Raw genomic sequence first — 18157 nt, 5'->3', positions numbered from 1 at the left:
CCCTCTTGCACTGTTGGTGGGAATGTAAATTGATACAGCCACTATGGAGAACAGTATGGAGGTTCCTTAAAAAACCTAAAATAGAACTACCATAGGACCCAGCAATCCCACTCCTGGACTTATAACCTGAGAAAACCATAATTCCAAAAGAGTCATGTACCACAATTTTCATTACAGCACTATTTACAATAGCCAGGACATGGAAGCAACCTAAGTGTCCATTGACAGATGAATGGATAAAGAAGATGTGGCACATATATACAATGGAATATTAGTCATAAAAGGAAGCAAAATTCAGTTGTTTGTAGTGAGGTGGATGGATCTAGAGTCTGTCATACAGAGTGAAGTAAGTCAGAAAGAGAAAAACAAATACTGTACGCTAGCACATATATATGGAATCTAAAAAAAAAAAAAAAAAATGTTTCTGATGAACCTAGGGGCAGGACAGGAATAAAGACGTAAAGAATGGACTTGAGGGCATAGGGAGGGGGAAGGGGAAGGGGAAGCTGGGACGAAGTGAGAGAGTGTCATGGACATATATACACTACCAAATGTAAAATAGATAGCTAGTGGGAAGCAGCCGCATAGCACAGGGAGATCAGCTTGGTGCTTTGTGACCACCTAGAGGGGTGGGATAGGGAGGGTGGGAGGGAGACGCAAGAGGGAGGGGATATGGGGATATATGTATACGTATAACTGATTCACTTTGTTATACAGCAGAAAATAGCACCACGTTGTAAAGAAATTATACTCCAATAAAGATGTTAAAAAAAAAAAGGAACGGCACTTCTAAATTTTAAAAATTTATGTATATTATGACAGCAACCAGGGTATAATTTGTGCCATGGAGAACTTTTGTGGTGCAAGATTTTAACAACAGCATACACCCATCACCTCCATGTGAGCTGTTTTTCTTTTCAGTGTGACTTGCAGGAATAAACTATGGTCCAACATTCAAAAAAAAAAAAAATTCAGAAGGATTTTCTGCTAGATGTTCAACAATTTGAATGTAGCCTCAGCTTTTGCATGTTTGGTGTTAATGTTCTGTCTCTTTAACAGCAGTTGTGATGGTAGATTTTTTTTTTAAAAAAAGAAGCAGGAAAAAGCTATATAGAGAAAGGGGTGAGTGTTTGTTTGTTTTGCTTGTTAACAGCCTTCATTATTCTGCTGAGGTCTGTAGAAGTATCTCCCTATTTCAATAAACCCTGAACTTTCTCAGAATAGGGTCTGCATTTCATTCACCTCTTTAACTTATGTGTGACCCAGAGAGCAGGTATCCAATAAATAGTTGTTGAACAATTGAATGAATGAATGAAGGAATCAGTTTCCAAGTCACAATTCCCCTAGAAGCACTGTCAGGAAGCTATTTCCTTTCCTACACGAGGAGAAAAAGATAAATCCACCTAGCCAACATGCGAAAAGCAAAACCACTCAGAAGCAGGTCCACCAAGAGGAAAACTGGTCTGAGCAGCTTACAGGGAAGCTAATTAGCCTTGAGGGAACTGTTTGTTCTCTGTGACACCTCCCCAAACGCCTTCAGTCTTCTCTTTACACTCCCCCTGACTACTCCTCTGCATTTATCATAGCCCTTTCTCATTGCAGACTTAGATGTATTGGGTCTTTGAAGAGGGTGAAATGAGAACAGAGAATAAGGACACTTCTTGAGACCAAACCTGTACCTTATGGCCAGCACACAGCTTTACTTATACGGTCTTGTCTAATCTTCAAGCGATCATTAAAAAATGGGTATTAGCGCTCTTACCATTAGACAGTTAGAGGAAACTGAGGTATAGAGAGGGTATAAAAAGTTACACAGCTAACCAATGGGGATTCTGATCCCAGAGTCTCCGTCTTTAGTGCCCACAGAGAAACTGCCTCATCTCAGAACCGTCACCTCGTCACTTTGTTGCCAGAGGGGAGAAAAATATTTTCCAAATAGACAGTATTTTAGAAAACTCATTGCAGTTGTTTCACGGACTCCTCCTGCTATTCTAAAGACATGTAAGTTCAAGTGCATGGGGCAGAGGTAGGGCAAACGGGAATATGAACGTGATCTCGAAGCATTTTCAAGCCAGCCAGAGCTGAATTAACAGGCATGTCAAAGGGCTGGAAAGCCGAGCTCGGGGGAAGGCAGGGAGCCTGCCAGCTTTCATCTTCCTGCCCTTTCACTGTCACAGACCTCCTTGCCACCAGTTATTTCCAGCTCTAGTGGCCTCCCACGTGTCACAGGGTCTCCATCCCCCTGACTGTAATGAGCAATTTGCTCTAATCCGTGAGAAGAGATGGGAATTTAATTCATTTTAGTGACATTTCAAGACGGGAGATGCTTAAAAAGCTGTCTGGTGTCCTCTATATTGCTATTGAAGGTTAATCGCTCCCCAATATGCATACTTGAGCTCCAAACTATGTTCTTGAGAAAATAGATTAATTAAACCACAAGTGGCAATTACTTGTATTTTAGTGGGCTTCTTGCTGTAGCAACATTACTAAGTAATATCTTTTCTAAGTTAACATCCAGCTCTTAAATTTCTATTTTCAAATGTGTGAGCTATCTATTAATTTCTAATTTTTTTCCCTATTGAAAATGGAAAGAGGTTGTCATCTGACTGACATCTGAAGTTGGTATTTTGTACTATGGTTTATTCTCCTGATAGAACTCTTGCTTCAGAAATTTGTCTCCACTTGAATATATTCTAAACATATAAACACAGCGTTATTAGAAATATTTCTGAATTTATTTTAGAAATGTGGCTCTGATACGTCCATGTAGACTGAATATTTCACAGCCACTTAAAATTCTATATTTACTGACATGCGAAAATGTTCATAATATAATATGAGTGGGAAATAGATTACACTTTATGTAGAGAATGAGCATCATTTTCAAAATATAATTCTATATGTTCACAGATATACACATAGGAATATCTATTAGAAAGAAATATGTCAGATACCTCAGGATGGTGGATTTTAGATAGTTATAATTTTTTAAACTTTTCTGTATTTTCTGGGTTTTGTAATGGTTACATATTACTTTCATACTTTACTATGTTTATGAATAGTTTATAGAATACAAGAAGTGTCTTATTTAAAACTCAAACTCTACAGATAGAGCTGAAATACTCTTTAAATATTTAACCATTTCAGTCCCTCACCAGAGATTAACATTGTTACTAATTTTGATGAATAGCAGGGTACCTCAACAGTGGCACTGTGGACATTTTGGGCCTTGTAGGGTATTTTGTAGCATCCTTGGCCTCTATCCACTAGATGCCAGTAGCACCCACCTCTTAGTCATGACCACCAAAAATGTCTCCAGATGTTATCAAATGACCTCAGGGGACAAAAATCACTCCCTGGTTGAGAACACTGGTGTATAGCCTCCAAGGCAATTTTTTCTCTGCATTGGCATACGTATTAACTCATTTAGAAATATATCATTAAAATGAGGTATGATGTTATTCTGTACATATTTTTAACTTGCTTTTAAAAAATTCAATATTACGCCTTAATGGCCTTTATAAATTAATCTATGTAGATCTCACGTATTACATTTATAATCAGAAAATGAAAAGAATGTAATAAAAACAAAGTGTATGCAATCATAACCCAGTCAAGAACCTTTATGAAACCATCAGTCTACATAAATATAGTGTGGAAAGTTACACTGGGGCATGTTCCACCCTCTAATGAAAGGAAAAGCCCCCGAAAACCACCATGACTGAGAACCGAATTAAAACAAAAGAATGGAATCATAGGATGTCCTATTTAGGGAGAATGTGGGGAAAAAAAGATGTGACCTTTGAATTCCAGGAGCAGCAGTGTGCCAGTACCCTGAACAAAGCTGGCCAAAGGATCCCCCTGCATTGTCTTCTCATCGGTTACTGTAATCCAACAGCTGCCAATCCTGTGTCCACTTTTCTCCAACAAAATTTACTACTACAAACCTTCTTTTTTGATGAAAATAGAGATTCCAGGACCCACATTAAGGCAATATTTAACCTTTGAGTTCAGAATCAAATTTTAAAAACAAGATATAGGTTCGTTCCTCTCCCCCAATGTATAACAGTTAACTTCTTCAAGAAACAGAGCAGTCAGACTTCCCTGGCCATCCAGTGGTTAAGACTTCACCTTCCAATGTAGGGGGTGTGGGTTTGACACCTGATTAGGGAGCTTAGATACCACATGCTTCGCAGCAAAATAAACCAAAACACAGAACAGAAGCAATGTTGTAACGAATTCAATAAAGACTTTAAAAAACAAAAAAGAAAGAAACAGAACACTGACAGATCTCCAGAAGCTCCCAACCCCAGGTGGCTCTTCCTTATTCCAACTCCAATCCTTCTTCCAGAGGTAACGACTATCCTGACTTTCTAGGTGGTCATATTCCTTTCTTTATGGTTTACTACCCATGTATGCATCCCTCCACAATATGGCAGCTTGGCCTATTTTAAACCTTACTTAAATAAAATAGCATTGTATTTTCTTCCTTGTTTGGTTCTTTCACTCATTGTTATTTTTGTTTGTGAGAATTGTCTACAGTGTTGGTCAAAGTTGAAATTTGGTCATGTTCACTACTGTAGGTATACTGTTTTATACAATTTATTTATATATTCTATTTTTTCTGGATATTTGGATTTTTCCAATATTAATTTTTACAATTCTGTAATACATGTATTTCACTTCAGGAATCCTGGGCATATGAGTATAAGTTTTTCTAGGGTGTGTATCTAGGACTGGATTAACCATGTCAGAGGATCTGAATGTGATTTAAACTCCTGAGAACTCAGAAGAAAAATTCCATTGCTCCACAACCCCATCAACAATTTGATGTCCAAAGCCATTAAAATGCTGTTGTAGCGCTTGCCTTTTAATACTGTACAATGGAATATAAACACCCACGAATAAGATAGGTGGATGACATAAAGGCCTCTGTCTTAGGTTAGGCTGCTATAACAAAATACCATAGACTGGGTGACTAATAAACAACAGGAATTTATTTCTCACACTTCTGGAGGCTGGGAAGTCCAAGATCAAAGGTGTCAGCAGATTCAATGTCTGGTGAGGACCTGCTTCCTGGTTCACAGCCGCCTGTCTTCTTGCTGTGTCCTCACATGGTAGAAAGAGCAAGAGAACTCTCTAGGACTCTTATAAAAGCCATTCATAAGGGCTCCATCCTGATGACCTAGTCACCTCCCAAAGGGTTCACTTCCTGATACCATCACATTGGGGGTTAGGATTTCAACATACACATTTTTAGGGTACACGAACATTCAGTCCATGACAACCTCTAAACTGAAAGAACACCTGAAGAAGTTATCTGAATGATCTCCTCCCCATCCCTGGGTGAGGTAAGGCCAGTGCCTTACAAATTTCTCCATCTTCTCCTTGACAGAAACTTGTGAGAGGAGGTGAAAATGGAGCTACCAATGGCAGAGTCTGGAGAGTGCAAGGATCCAAGCTAAAGAACATTTCAAATGCGCAGTCACCAAATCCAAGAGGTTAGCTAAAAAATATGTATCAAACACTTAAATAAAATTATCAAATCCAACTGACCAAGGCAACAAAACAAAACAAAACAAAACAAAAAGAAAACAAGAACTTAGTTAAGAGCTCAAACACTGGACTGGAATGGAACTCATCCAATTTCCTCCCCGCACACATCTGCTCCTTCAAGAGTGTTCCCTATCTCAGGAAATGACACCACCATCCACTCTGTGGTCCAAATCAGAGAAAGAATCTTTTTATGGAATCACCCCCTCCTTCACCACCCACACTTAATAACTTTTTCTCAAGTATGTCCACTTCTCTCTATCCCCATCTCCAATACCTTAATGTGTCCTTCAGATTTCTAGCTTTGATAGACCTCCTTGACCCATCACATCAGAGTTAGGTGCCCACCTGTGCGTTCCTATAACAAATACCTTTCACTGCCCAATAATGATAAAGGTTACCCTGAATTATTCTTACTTATCTGATGTTGATTACAGTGCTTCCAAAACTTTAATGTTCATTTGATTCACCCAGGAGTCTCATTCAGGTGCAGATTCTGATTGAGTAGGTCTGAAATGGCATCTGAAATTCTTCATTTCTAAGAAGACCCCAGGTGATATTGATGCTGTGAGGTGAGCCCTGCACACCACAATTTGAGTAGCAAGGATCTGTCTCATCCCCTGAGCATAAACTTCTCTGAGGACAGGGAGCATATTTATTTTCTGGTTGTGGAATCTCCTGAACCTATAAAGACAAGTTATTAGTCAGAAAAATCAAAGAATGAAATCCTCTAGGCAGGCAAGGGGGAACAAGCTGAAACAATTTCTGCATCAGAGGGTAAGGAGCTGTGAGGAGCTTTTCCTCTACTCTGGTGAAGGGGGGCAGGTAATAGTTTGTGTCACAAGCAGATATATAAAGTGGACACAATAAAATAGAGATGATTGATTTGACAATGACACAGTGAGGTAGTTTATGAAGAGGTGGTTATGGGGTTGCAGATTCAAAGGATGGAGACTGGAAGAAATAATCAGTTCATTTCCTAATATGGAGGAGATGGGATTTCAAGGATGGTAAAAAGGAGGCATTGTGGCTGTTACTATTTGAAAGGCTAGAGATGAAGTATTTTGAGGGTTCTAGATTCAAGTTTCTAGAAGATGTTGAATAGTTGTTATGATAATTTTGCTTATTAGCATGAAAGACTTTCCCCTCTTCAAATGTCCATTTACAGACAAAATATTGCACAGAAGAGAAATGAACAAACTAGGTGTGTGTGTTTCTGTGTGTGTGTGCACACGTGCACGTGTGCGCCTTAGGAAAACTCAGCAGTGGGTGCAGAACATTCCCATGTTCTTAATACTGGTAGGCATTAAAGACTCAGGGAGAAGAATACATTGGGCCCAGACTCTTTAAGAAGTGGAGAGTGATTGTGGAAGAACTGGCCTGATTGAGAAACCAGGGTTTTTGCTATTTATGCCAGCCAATAAACACTGCCCTTGGACAAGTCATTTCTGATTCAGACTGTAGTTTCCTCAACCCTAAATTAGTGTTTCCAGATTTATATCCATGAATCCTTCAAGTCCTATGTCTCTTGTATGGGGAGTGTTTCCATGGCTCCCCTCTCTCTCTCTCTCTCTCTTTCCCTTCCTCCTTTAGAGGAGCCCAGGATCCAAATGCCTTTTCCCATAACTGTGTCTTGCCATCAGGAATAGTCTCATAAACACAAGAGATAACTTTCATTCTCAGTACCACCAATTCTGCTTCAGAATACAAGTGTCCATAATGCATATGCTTTGTTTGCAAGTAAAATAATCAGTAACTTTTAAATTTGCTTTTAAAAATAAGCTTCTGCTCCAGAAAGGACACACAAAGAATCCGTCACCCTGATTTTCTTGGCAATACACTAAAGTGCATGTAGCTAGTTCCTAGACTGGCCCAAAGGCTGCGTATGGCTGGCATCACAGTGCGGGGTGTGGGGGGTTACTTTGGAGGCTTACTTAATGTGTAGGATAGAATAGCCGCTGAAAACATCCATCAGTCAAGATAGGAAAGGATTTCAACTGTGACTGTCCTTTTGGCCAGTCTCTCCCTCTCCCCTTCCCTCCATATCTCTGTTTCCTCTCTCTCCTCTCTCACCTTCTCTCTCATATTCACTCTCTTTTCTTCAGTCACTATCTTCTGTTTTTGTTGAGTATCAAAAATAACTTAGGAGTGTTTACTTTGTTGGCAAGTGGGAAAGAGATCCTGTATCATCATCTCCCCCTCCTCCTCCTCCTTTTTTTGTCTTAAATATTATAAGATGAAAACAGAGCATTCTTGAAACCACAAAAACTTTTTCAAAGAAAGAGCCTGTTTAGCTTCCACGTGGTCTGAAAGAACGGAAAGGTTGTTTGCTCTTTTCCTTGGGGTCATAGGCCCTTTAAAGAGGCTGGGAAGGGGCTAGCAATTAGGGAAACCATCACAGTTTTTTTCCCCTATAGACCCTTCGGCAGCCAGTGTTCCCAGGATCCTCTCTGACCCTGCTTTCTATTCCTTTCACTGCTCTCTTTACCTGTACTTCACTCCTGGAAGTCTTAGTTTTTCCCACCTACAGGGCTTTTTGATGAAGATGAAAATTACTGAGAGCTCTTTAGAATCAATTGGTATGAAAACAATATACATTGATCAGAAACATCTTAGGAAATAGTTCAAATTGCAGAGTTGAAACATTATTCAGACATGATGATTGGGATATTTATGAGAACTGGGAACGCTTTTCAACACATCATTAAAAGGAAGAAAAAGTGTTCAAATAGTTTTCTGCATTTTACTCAACCTGCTAGCTCAAAGCCAATAAATAGTACATAATTATGAAACTCGATTTGATAGAGTTGGCACCATCTTAAGGTTGCCTCCTCATGGAGCTATTATTTTGTAACTTATCCCTTTCCAAAGAAAACTCAAAGGTTGCTGTGTATATCCAACATGCAGAACCAAAGCATGTATTTGCTTCAAGTTTGTGAGCAAAAAGAATCTTAGTATATGAATTTTGAACTTTAATTTTTTTCCACAATATTGCTTTCCTTTGAGCCTTTCAGATACAGTTTTTAATGACCTGGACAAAACAACAAGGATTAGATTGGATTAAGGAACAGAATAACAGGGTAGCAATTTATTACTGTACACAGTCTACTTCTGTCCAGGATGATTTTTATTTTATTTTATTTTTATTTTATTTTTCTATTTTATTATTTTTTTATAAAGAAGGTTCTTATTAGTTATCTACTTTATACATATTAGTGTATGTATGTCAGTCTCAATCTCCCAATTCATCCCACCATCACCACCTCACTTCCCCACTTTCCCTGTTGGTGCCATACATTTGTTCTCTACATCTGTGTCTCTATTTCTGCCTTGCAAAGCAGTTCATCAGTACCATTTTTCTAGATTCCACATATATGAGTTAATATACAATATTTGTTTATCAGTTTTGTTTATCTTCTCAAAGAACTAGCTTTTAGTTTTATTGATCTTTGCTATTGTTTTCTTTGTGTCTACTTCATTTATTTCTGCTCTGATCTTTATGATTTCTTTCCTTCTACTAACTTTGGGTTTTGTTTGTTCTTCTTTCTCTAGTTCCTTTAGGTATAACTTTAGATTGTTTATTTGAGATGTTTCTTGTTTCTTGAGGTAGGATTGTATTGCTATAAACTTCCCTTTTACAACTGCTTTTGCTGCATCCCATAGGTTTTGGATCATCATGTTTTCATTGTCATTTGTCTCTAGGTGTTTTTTGATTTCCTCTTTGATTTCTTCAGTGATCTCTTGATTATTTAGTAATGTCTTGTTTAGCTTCCATGTGTTTGTGTTTTTTCATTTTTTCCCTGTTATTGATTTCTAATCTCATAGTGTTGTGGTTGGAAAAGATGCTTGATATGATTTCAATTTTCTTAAATCTACCAAGGCGTGATTTGTGACCCAAGATGTGATCTATCCTGGAGAATGTTCCATGTGCACTTGAGAAGAAAGTGTAATCTGCTGTTTTCCGATGGAATGGCCTATAAATATCAATTAAATCTATATGGTCTATTGTGTCATTTAAAGCTTGTGTTTCCTTATTAATTTTCTGTCTGGATGATCTGTCCATTGGTGTAAGTGAGGTGTTAAAGTCCCCCATTATTACTGTGTTACTGTCAATTTCCTCTTTTATAGCTGTTAGCATTTACCTTATGTATTGTGGTGCTTCTATGTTGGGTGCATATATATTTATAATTGCTATATCTTCTTCTTGGATTGATCCCTTAATCATTATGTAGTGTCCTTCCTTGTCTCTTGTAACATTCTTTGTTTTAAAGTGTATTTTATCTCGTATGAGTATTGCTCTTTCAGCTTTCTTTTGATTTCCATTTGAATGGAATATCTTTTACCATCCCCCAGGATGATTTTTAAATCCCAGTCAGAAATTTATCATAGCAGCAGAAACCATTTCATTCTAATGCTCAGAAGTTTTCAGAATATAATTCATTTTTTCCAAAGTAAGACTTAACTTTTAAAATGAAATATACAAGGGTGGTGGTGGTGGTGGGATGAATTGGGAGATTGGGATTGGCAAATATACACTAATATGTATAAAGTAGATAACTAATAAGAACCTGCTCTATAAAAAAAATTAAATTAAATTAAAAAAATATATATAAATATTTGCACCAGTGTCAATCATGCCTATGTTGTGATGAATGTGCAAACATTAGTAAATTAAAACAAACTACTGTTACTACTTCTGTTACCTGCATAATAAAATGAAATCCTTCATAGCTAACATTTACTGAAATGTTACTCTATATCAAGTCCCATGCCAAGGGTTTCCTACCTAACATTCAGCCAGAACTCTGATGCAAATTTCTGTTAGCATCTCCATTTAACAAATGCAGAAATGAAGAAATGAAGTTTCACAAAGTTTAAGTGTCATAGTCAATGTCACTCAGCCTTTATACAGCAGGGCCAATGCTTGAACCTTTGTCTGTCCACCTCTAAGCCCATGCCCACACTCAGCATAAAGATTAAGCTCAAGAATTCTGGAATCAGAATGTCTAGGTTTAAATTTCAACTCCACATTTCCTAGCTCAAGGTCTAGTTGAGGACACTTCTTAATCTTTCTGTGCCTCCATTGCCTCTCTGTGCCTCATAGATACTTGTGAAATTGTTAAAATGATTAAATGAGATAAAATATATAAATCATTTAACAAACCAAATGGTATTTAGTAAGTGCTCAATAAATGTTAGTTATTATCTTTTATTGTCCCTATTTTCCCTGCAGACCAACCCTCCCAGAAAAACATTGAAGTCTTTTTTGTTTTATGCTTTACTTCTCTTCCTCAGTAGAGCACAATAATGGTAATTTTAAAATAAGCTTTAGTTAGGGAGGGAGGATTAAATAAAATCCTAACAACAACAGGTGGATTACTAGCAGGCTTCACTAACTGTATTTTGATGCTCAACCTTCCCTACAATGAAGACAGACAATAGTAAAGTTAACCAGGTTCAAACCGACCAATGCCATATGTCGTCTCCATGCTGTGCTGTGAATGTTTACCTGGCCATGCCGATCAGCAGTCCCGGAGCTGAGAGGTCCTTCCTATGTTGGGGGCTTTGACTGGGTGTTGCCCTGGGATGATGGTAAAGGGAGCAGAGCTGAGAGTCTGAGAGAGGCTGAAGGAAATGGGAATAGATAGGCAAATAGGGAACGAAGTTGGTGGAGAAACTATTTCATTTGATCCTAATGATAACATCCATCTTACCCCCTCCCTCCTTCCCTTCCTCCCTCCCTCTTTCCCTCCCTCCCTCCTCTCATTTCCTTTCCCTCCCCCATCTCTCACAGTTTCTTTCTCTCTCCTCCCCTTCCTCCCTCCCTTCTTTCCTTCCTTCCTTCCTTTATATTGTTTAAGCCCCTATTTTAATTTATGCTCATTTTGCTATTGAAGAAATTGAGTCTTAAAACACAGTAACTTGCTATAGGTTACATGGTGTGTTTGTGATGGAGATTTGTACCATGTTCATTTTGGTTCATAAGCTGTTGCTCTTTCTCCTATACTTTTCTACCTACAAAGAGGACAGGGGGCATGTAAGAGGAGGGGGACGCATCTATCTAGGAAGACAGAGAAGGAGTTGAAGTGCCTCCAGTAATAGCCTGGGGGCCCACCCAGTGTCTTTTGGGGCATAGTTGCACTAGCCTATTCTAGAACTTTGTTTATTCTTACTTTCCACTTCAGGAAAATACTGTATTGACTATCACCTGGGCCACTGATGACCTTTTCTTCTTGTCTGCCAGACAAGAAAAATCTCAGCCATATCTTTACCAGTTCTTGGACATTTGAATTCTCAGAGAGTAATATTCTGTTGCCTCTTTGACGGTTGGGATTTTTCCCTCATTGCTAAGCTGCACAGTTTGCTGCATTTTGCTGGATTTGCAAATTATGAAGATGGGAACAACCTCCTTGGGGACTGATTATCGTTTTCAAAAATCTGCATTTTGTATTATTAACTCTCAAGAAGGCAAAAAAAGACTTCCTTCCATTAAATGAATACTGCTCCATGCTTGGTAGGTAAAATTAGGCTGCTAGAATAATAAAGTCCTTCAGGCATTTCCATTATACCTTTTGGACAAGCAAGTATACAAGTTTGAGTTAAAATGTATAAAGTACAAGTTCTGTCTTATACAAGGGAGGGCTTTCTAAATGCCCTATTCTTGTCTTGCCTTCCCTTAAAATACATTTGCCTTGTCATTTTTTCTGAGGACGACAAAAGTGTTTGTCAAATGCCAGCAAGTCTACCATGCCTCAGTGCTAGTTATTTCTGTCTATTAATAGTTGCAACTATTTTGCACAGACGGTGTTTATGTGTTTGTTTAAAATGCTAAATATTTTTTATAATTTGATAAATAAAACATTAACAAACAGCTATGGAAAAATCTATAAGAAGACTGAGTGAGATAATTAAAGATGATCAATCAGTGATGGATGTATACAGTATACATGATGATTTATCAAATAAACACTTAGAGGCAATGGCAGGAACCATTGGGATGGGATGCTAGCCTTCCTGTTAGTACTCAAAAGCCTTAATAGCTCTCCTGAACACTGAAGGAGGAAGCACATCTTAGTTATGGCCAAGAAAGGGAACATTTACAAAGCAATTTCTCCTGATTGATGATTTGAAGCAGTGAGGTGTTTCTGATTTAAAAAGAAAAATCCAACCAGTTTGTCAGTACAATGTTGGAAGGAACAAAGTTTCTCATATGATTTCATTGACTTAATACATCCTGGGAATAACAAGTACCCTGATATTCCCCAAACATGGAGAAGGCAGATGAATGCAGAATAGCAGCTTAATAGAAGCACTGTCATTTGTTAAAAGAAATGTCTGCTCACATTTCCTTGGGCTCTTTAGGAGTGGGAATAAACCAAGCATAACCATATTTGTTTCTGTAGTATAGCTGCAATGCCATAAACAACCAAGGTAGAAGTAAATATGTTTCTGCTTTTCAACAGGAACACATTTCCGTTTAGCTCCTTGTTTTTACAAATATACTGTTCCTGGGTTGGGTTTCTTAGGGACATCTTTACCTTTTCCCCTTAATCAGAAAGGAAGGGACCAATAATGATTCCAGTGAGTCTAAGCACTGCTGCAATGACCCTGCTGGAGAAGCTGCTGATTGCTTGACTTATGTGTACTAAGTGGTCATGAATATTCATCTCGGTCTGTTTTTTCCAGTGTTTGAATAAGTGCTGCACTTTACTGGAGCTATTTATGATACCTTGGAGGATTCCAGAGTAATCTATAAAAGAAGCAGAATTTAGGTTCAATGTGAAGATGATATAGGTAGGTTTGAGGAAGGGTAGTTCAAAAGGTTAACATGTCTCAATCCTGGGAGATTAAATCTCCAGGGCAGATTTTAAAACATACTCCATAGGAATTAAATCAGAGTCTTTGGAGGTGGGGTTATGATGTCATATTTTTTGAAACTCCCTAGATGAGTTTAATGTACAACCAGGATGAAAGCCACTGTTCTGCATGTTCAAGCCCCTAAGTATGATTTTACAACCTGTAAGAGAACAGATTTCATTGGGAAAAGAACCTGAAGAAGCAGTTTACCAAAGAAGACATAGAAATGGCAAATAAACATTTTTTAATATATTAAACCTCAATAGTATTCAAAGAAATGCAAAGAAAAAGAGCAATGGAATGCTATTTTTGTCTGTCATATTGGTCAAGCTTTAAAACTGACAATATTTAACAAGATGTGAAGGACCTAGTGGTTGCCTTGCCAATGCCCATTACATACCTTGGCTGTCGTGAGCAACAAAATGGCAAGGTGGGCCTGACACTCACTCTACTCCTGGGCTGCTCTCTGAGTAGTAGTGCCCATCAGGGTAACAGGACGCCCCCTAGCTCCATTGTTTAGTGTTCCTAGCCCAACCTGGCCAGTCGGAATGTCTTTTATCAATAGTTGTGGGACTTCCTCCTTTAGTTGTAAAAGAAGCAGCACATCACTAGCAGCCATCTTGTAACTGCAAAGAAATCAGACTGAGGATGAAACTATCTGGGGGAAAGAAGAATGAAGCTGTGACCCTCCATTTACATGAGCCAATAAATCTCCTTTCTGCTTAAGCCAGTTTGAGCTAGTTATTATTATTATTACTTGTAACTGAAAGCATATTGATTGCTTCATCTAATAAGGCTGCAATGTGCACTAACTCGGCAGTCGGAGTTGCAAATTAGAAGCAAAACAGCAATATATATATCAGAAACCTTAAAAATAATCACACCTTTCACTCTATAATCCCACTTCTAAGAGTTTATCCTATGGAGATAATGACAGATAGTCAAAGACTTCTGTTAAAGAATAGTCATAAGAAAGATATTTTAATAGCTAAAAATTAGAAATCACCAAAATGATCAATTTAATAATCTTACATAAGTACGACTGTGCACATTTACATGGAGCAATCATTAAAATCAAGTTTTTACCTAGAGTTTGTCATACAGAGTGAAGTAAGTCAGAAAGAGAAAAACAAATACCGTATGCTAACACATATATATGGAATCTAAAAAAAAAAAAAAAAAGGTTCTGACGAACCTAGGGACAGGACAGGAATAAAGACACAGACGTAGAGAATCGACTTGAGGACACGGGGAGTGGGAAGGGTAAGCTGGGACGAAGTGAGAAGTGAGAGAGTGTCATGGACATATATACACTACCAAATGTAAAATAGATAGCTAGTGGGAAGCAGCCGCATAGCACAGGGAGATCAGCTTGGTGCTTTGTGACCACCTAGAGGGGTGGGATAGGGAGGGTGGGAGGGAGAATGCAAGAGGGAGAGGATATGGGGATATATGTATATGTATATTCACTTTGTTATACAGCAGAAACTAACACACCATTGTAAAGCAGTTATACTCCGATAAAGATGTTTAAAAAAATATGTTTTTGACAATATTTACTAATGAACATGAACGATATTAAGTGAAAAAAAAGTGTATATCTGAAAAGAAATATAACCCAATATATAATTATTCTGGCTAATGGGGTTACAGGCCACTTTGATTTCCTCTATGGACCTTTTCGTGTTTTCCAAATTTTCTATAACAGAACACATATTAGTTTCATAACCAAGGAAAAAATGGTTCTTAACATACATGATGATGAAGTCCTCTCCAAACCCTATATCTTATCTGTCTTTCCCAGAGGATATCCCACTCCCAAGAACCACTCTAATCATTCCAGGGCCCAGTGAAGCACTGAGAGTCAAGTCACATCATGCAGAATTCTCTCTCCCTGGATTTCTAGCCTTTTCTAGCTGAGCCATGTGAGCACTAGTCCCAGCAGCCCTGGGAGCCAACCTTCATGCTCCTGGTTCATCATGGGCCTGCTTCCCAGCTCGAAGTCCTTCTGTGGCCTCTGATCAGGGCTGTGATGAGGGAGGAGTGATGGAGTAGGGTCTGGGAAACTCGCCTGTTCTGCTGACCATTGACAGCATCTCTAAATCATAGAATTCCTCAAAAAATTAAAAGTGAGCTGGGCTTCCTTGGTGGCGCAGCGGTTGAGAATCTGCCTGCCAATGCAGGGGACACGGGTTCGAGCCCTGGTCTGGGAAGATCCCACATGCCGCGGAGCAACTAGGCTCGTGAGCCACAACTACTGAGCCTGCGCGTCTGGAGCTGGTGCTCCTCAACAAGAGAGCCCGCGACAGTGAGAGGCCCGCGCACCGCGATGAAGAGTGGCCCCCGCTTGCCGCCACTAGAGAAAGCCCTGGCACAGAAACGAAGACCCAACACAACAAAAAATAAAAAATATATGTATATAAATTAAAAAAAAAAAAAGTGATCTATTGCCATTGATTGACCAGCACCAGGGACAGCTTGCCCTCCTATTTTCACCCACCTCAATGCAACTTAAAAGCATTATATTAAAGATATACTTGAAATCTCTCTTTTACCAGAGTTAAAGACCCAGTGACCCTCTGTTACTACCTTAAATGAATGAATTCCCCTTCTCTGCCACACTTTGTGGTGCCACACTTTACATAGCAGGGGCCCAGATCTATGAAATGGATGAGGCTTGGATCTCAGCTGTAGGGCTGCAGATTCTCGAAGGAATCCAGCATGGCGAGGATTTATGGGGAGCTGGAACTTCCAGGGAGCTTTGTCACCACTGTGATAGGGAACAGGGACAATGAAAACTGCACAGAAGCAGGAGAGCCCAGCACAACATAGTGTAAGTAGTTAAAAGCATCATTTTTGGAGTTGGAATCCTTATATCTTTCAATATAGTCATATCTTCATCAGATTACTGAACACTTCTGAGTCTTAGTTTCCTTCTCTGTAAAATGGGATAATGACTCCAAGAGTTTTGTGTGAGATAACATGTGAAATGTTTGATATGGTCAATACAAAGGCAGTGGCAAAAATGTAGCAGTTGTTAATAAGATTATTATCTTCATGATTATGGCCACGCTTGGGGCATGATTATATATAAATTGATATAGCTATATAAAAAAGAGGCTTCCAGGGTTAAAAGATTACACCACTAGAAATGTGTCCCCATGCTTTCCTTGATCCATGATGCCAGTAGACACCTTTTAGATCCAAAGTGCCTCTTCGTTGTCTTGGAAGTTGTAATTAAGTATGCCTTTTATTGAAAGAGTGTGATATCCTGTCTCGATCTGTGCATGAAAGAGTGGGAAATACCTGCCTCAGAGAGAGGAGCCGGTAGTATTTCTAGAGATGCCCACAGAGTGTTGGTTTTACTCTAAGGCAACCATTTTTGTAATGAGATTTGAGTGAAGGGCATGAGATTTGAGTGAAGGGTGGGGGCTGGGGATTGAAGGTTTACCATTCACTGAAATCCTATGACTTCTGGGTACTTTACATACTTGCATACTTTATCTTATTTAATATGGCAACTCTATGGGGCAAGTAGAAATGAGAAAATTAAAAATGCAAGAACAGAGATGCCAAGCAAATTTCCAGGTTCTCACAACCCAAAGTAATGAAGCTGGAACTCAAATACAAATCTTTCTGAATTATATTTTACATTAAGACCTTCCTGACGTCAAATGCCTCTTGCCTAGTATCTGGCACTCTCATTATTTGAGTCACTCCTTAAAGTCCTTTTGAAAACAAATACTCTTTGTTGACTGTGAAGGGTTCCATGTTTGCTAGATGGTGTCATTCAGACCATAGCTGAATAAATGAGAGATCATAGCTAGGAAGGTACAAATAGCAATGGGGATACTTGAAATGAGCCTGCAGAAAGTTCTACTGCTGACAAAGAAAGAAGATGGTGATCAGAGAAGAAATCTTTGGACAGTCTGAGGGCAGCATCCAGATGGAGAGAAGTGAGGAAGCCAAGAATACCAGCTGACCTCTCAATTTCTCCCAGGATTCTTCCTAACCAAGCCCTTGCCAATACCTTGGGGCCCAGTCCTCAAAGCTTCTCTGCTCACTGGAGTTCTGGGACTCACTCAGAATTCCAGGGATCCTTAAGGCCAGACTATACCATCAGCTCCAAAGGGAATTAAGTGGGCCTCAAACTCCAAAAAATTTAATCAGAACAATAAAAGGCTCTAGGACTTGGCTCCACTAGCTTTTATCTGGGATGGCTGTATTGGGCCCATGAAAAAGTGAGCAGGGAAAGCTGGTCTTCAGAGAGAAAAAATGAAGCATATATGCAGAGAGAAGCAAACGTAAAAGGCCATGTGACTCCAAGGACTGATGTGGAGACAAGCTGACAAGCAGTCAGGCTGCCTTGGCTCTTGTCCAGCCTCTGGTTCCAGCCACCTGTGAGGCTGGCTATTCTCCTTGCTCTGAAAAGCAACCTGTTTCTTAGCAATTAATGCCTCATTTGTATTAAAGTAACTTTCAGTGAGTTTCTGTTACTGGTGACTAAGCAATTCCTGACCAAGGTAACCACAATCTCACTTGGCTAACTTTAGCCCATGAAGGTCGTTTCTGCTTCCCTGTTCCATTTTCCACACACAGAGAGCAATTCCTCAGCTGAAACCACACAGTTGATTTCAGTCAGCTACTGCTCACCAGCAGATAGTCCCCAGCAAATGGGTTTTTCATTAGAATGTTCCATAGCTCTAAAGGGCAATCCCACCTAGCTGGTCAATTTTAATCAAATTCT

The sequence above is a fragment of the Balaenoptera musculus genome, chromosome 8 (assembly GCF_009873245.2).
Source record: "Balaenoptera musculus isolate JJ_BM4_2016_0621 chromosome 8, mBalMus1.pri.v3, whole genome shotgun sequence".
Lineage (NCBI taxonomy): Eukaryota > Metazoa > Chordata > Mammalia > Artiodactyla > Balaenopteridae > Balaenoptera > Balaenoptera musculus.
Note: the sequence above shows the minus strand (reverse complement) of the source record.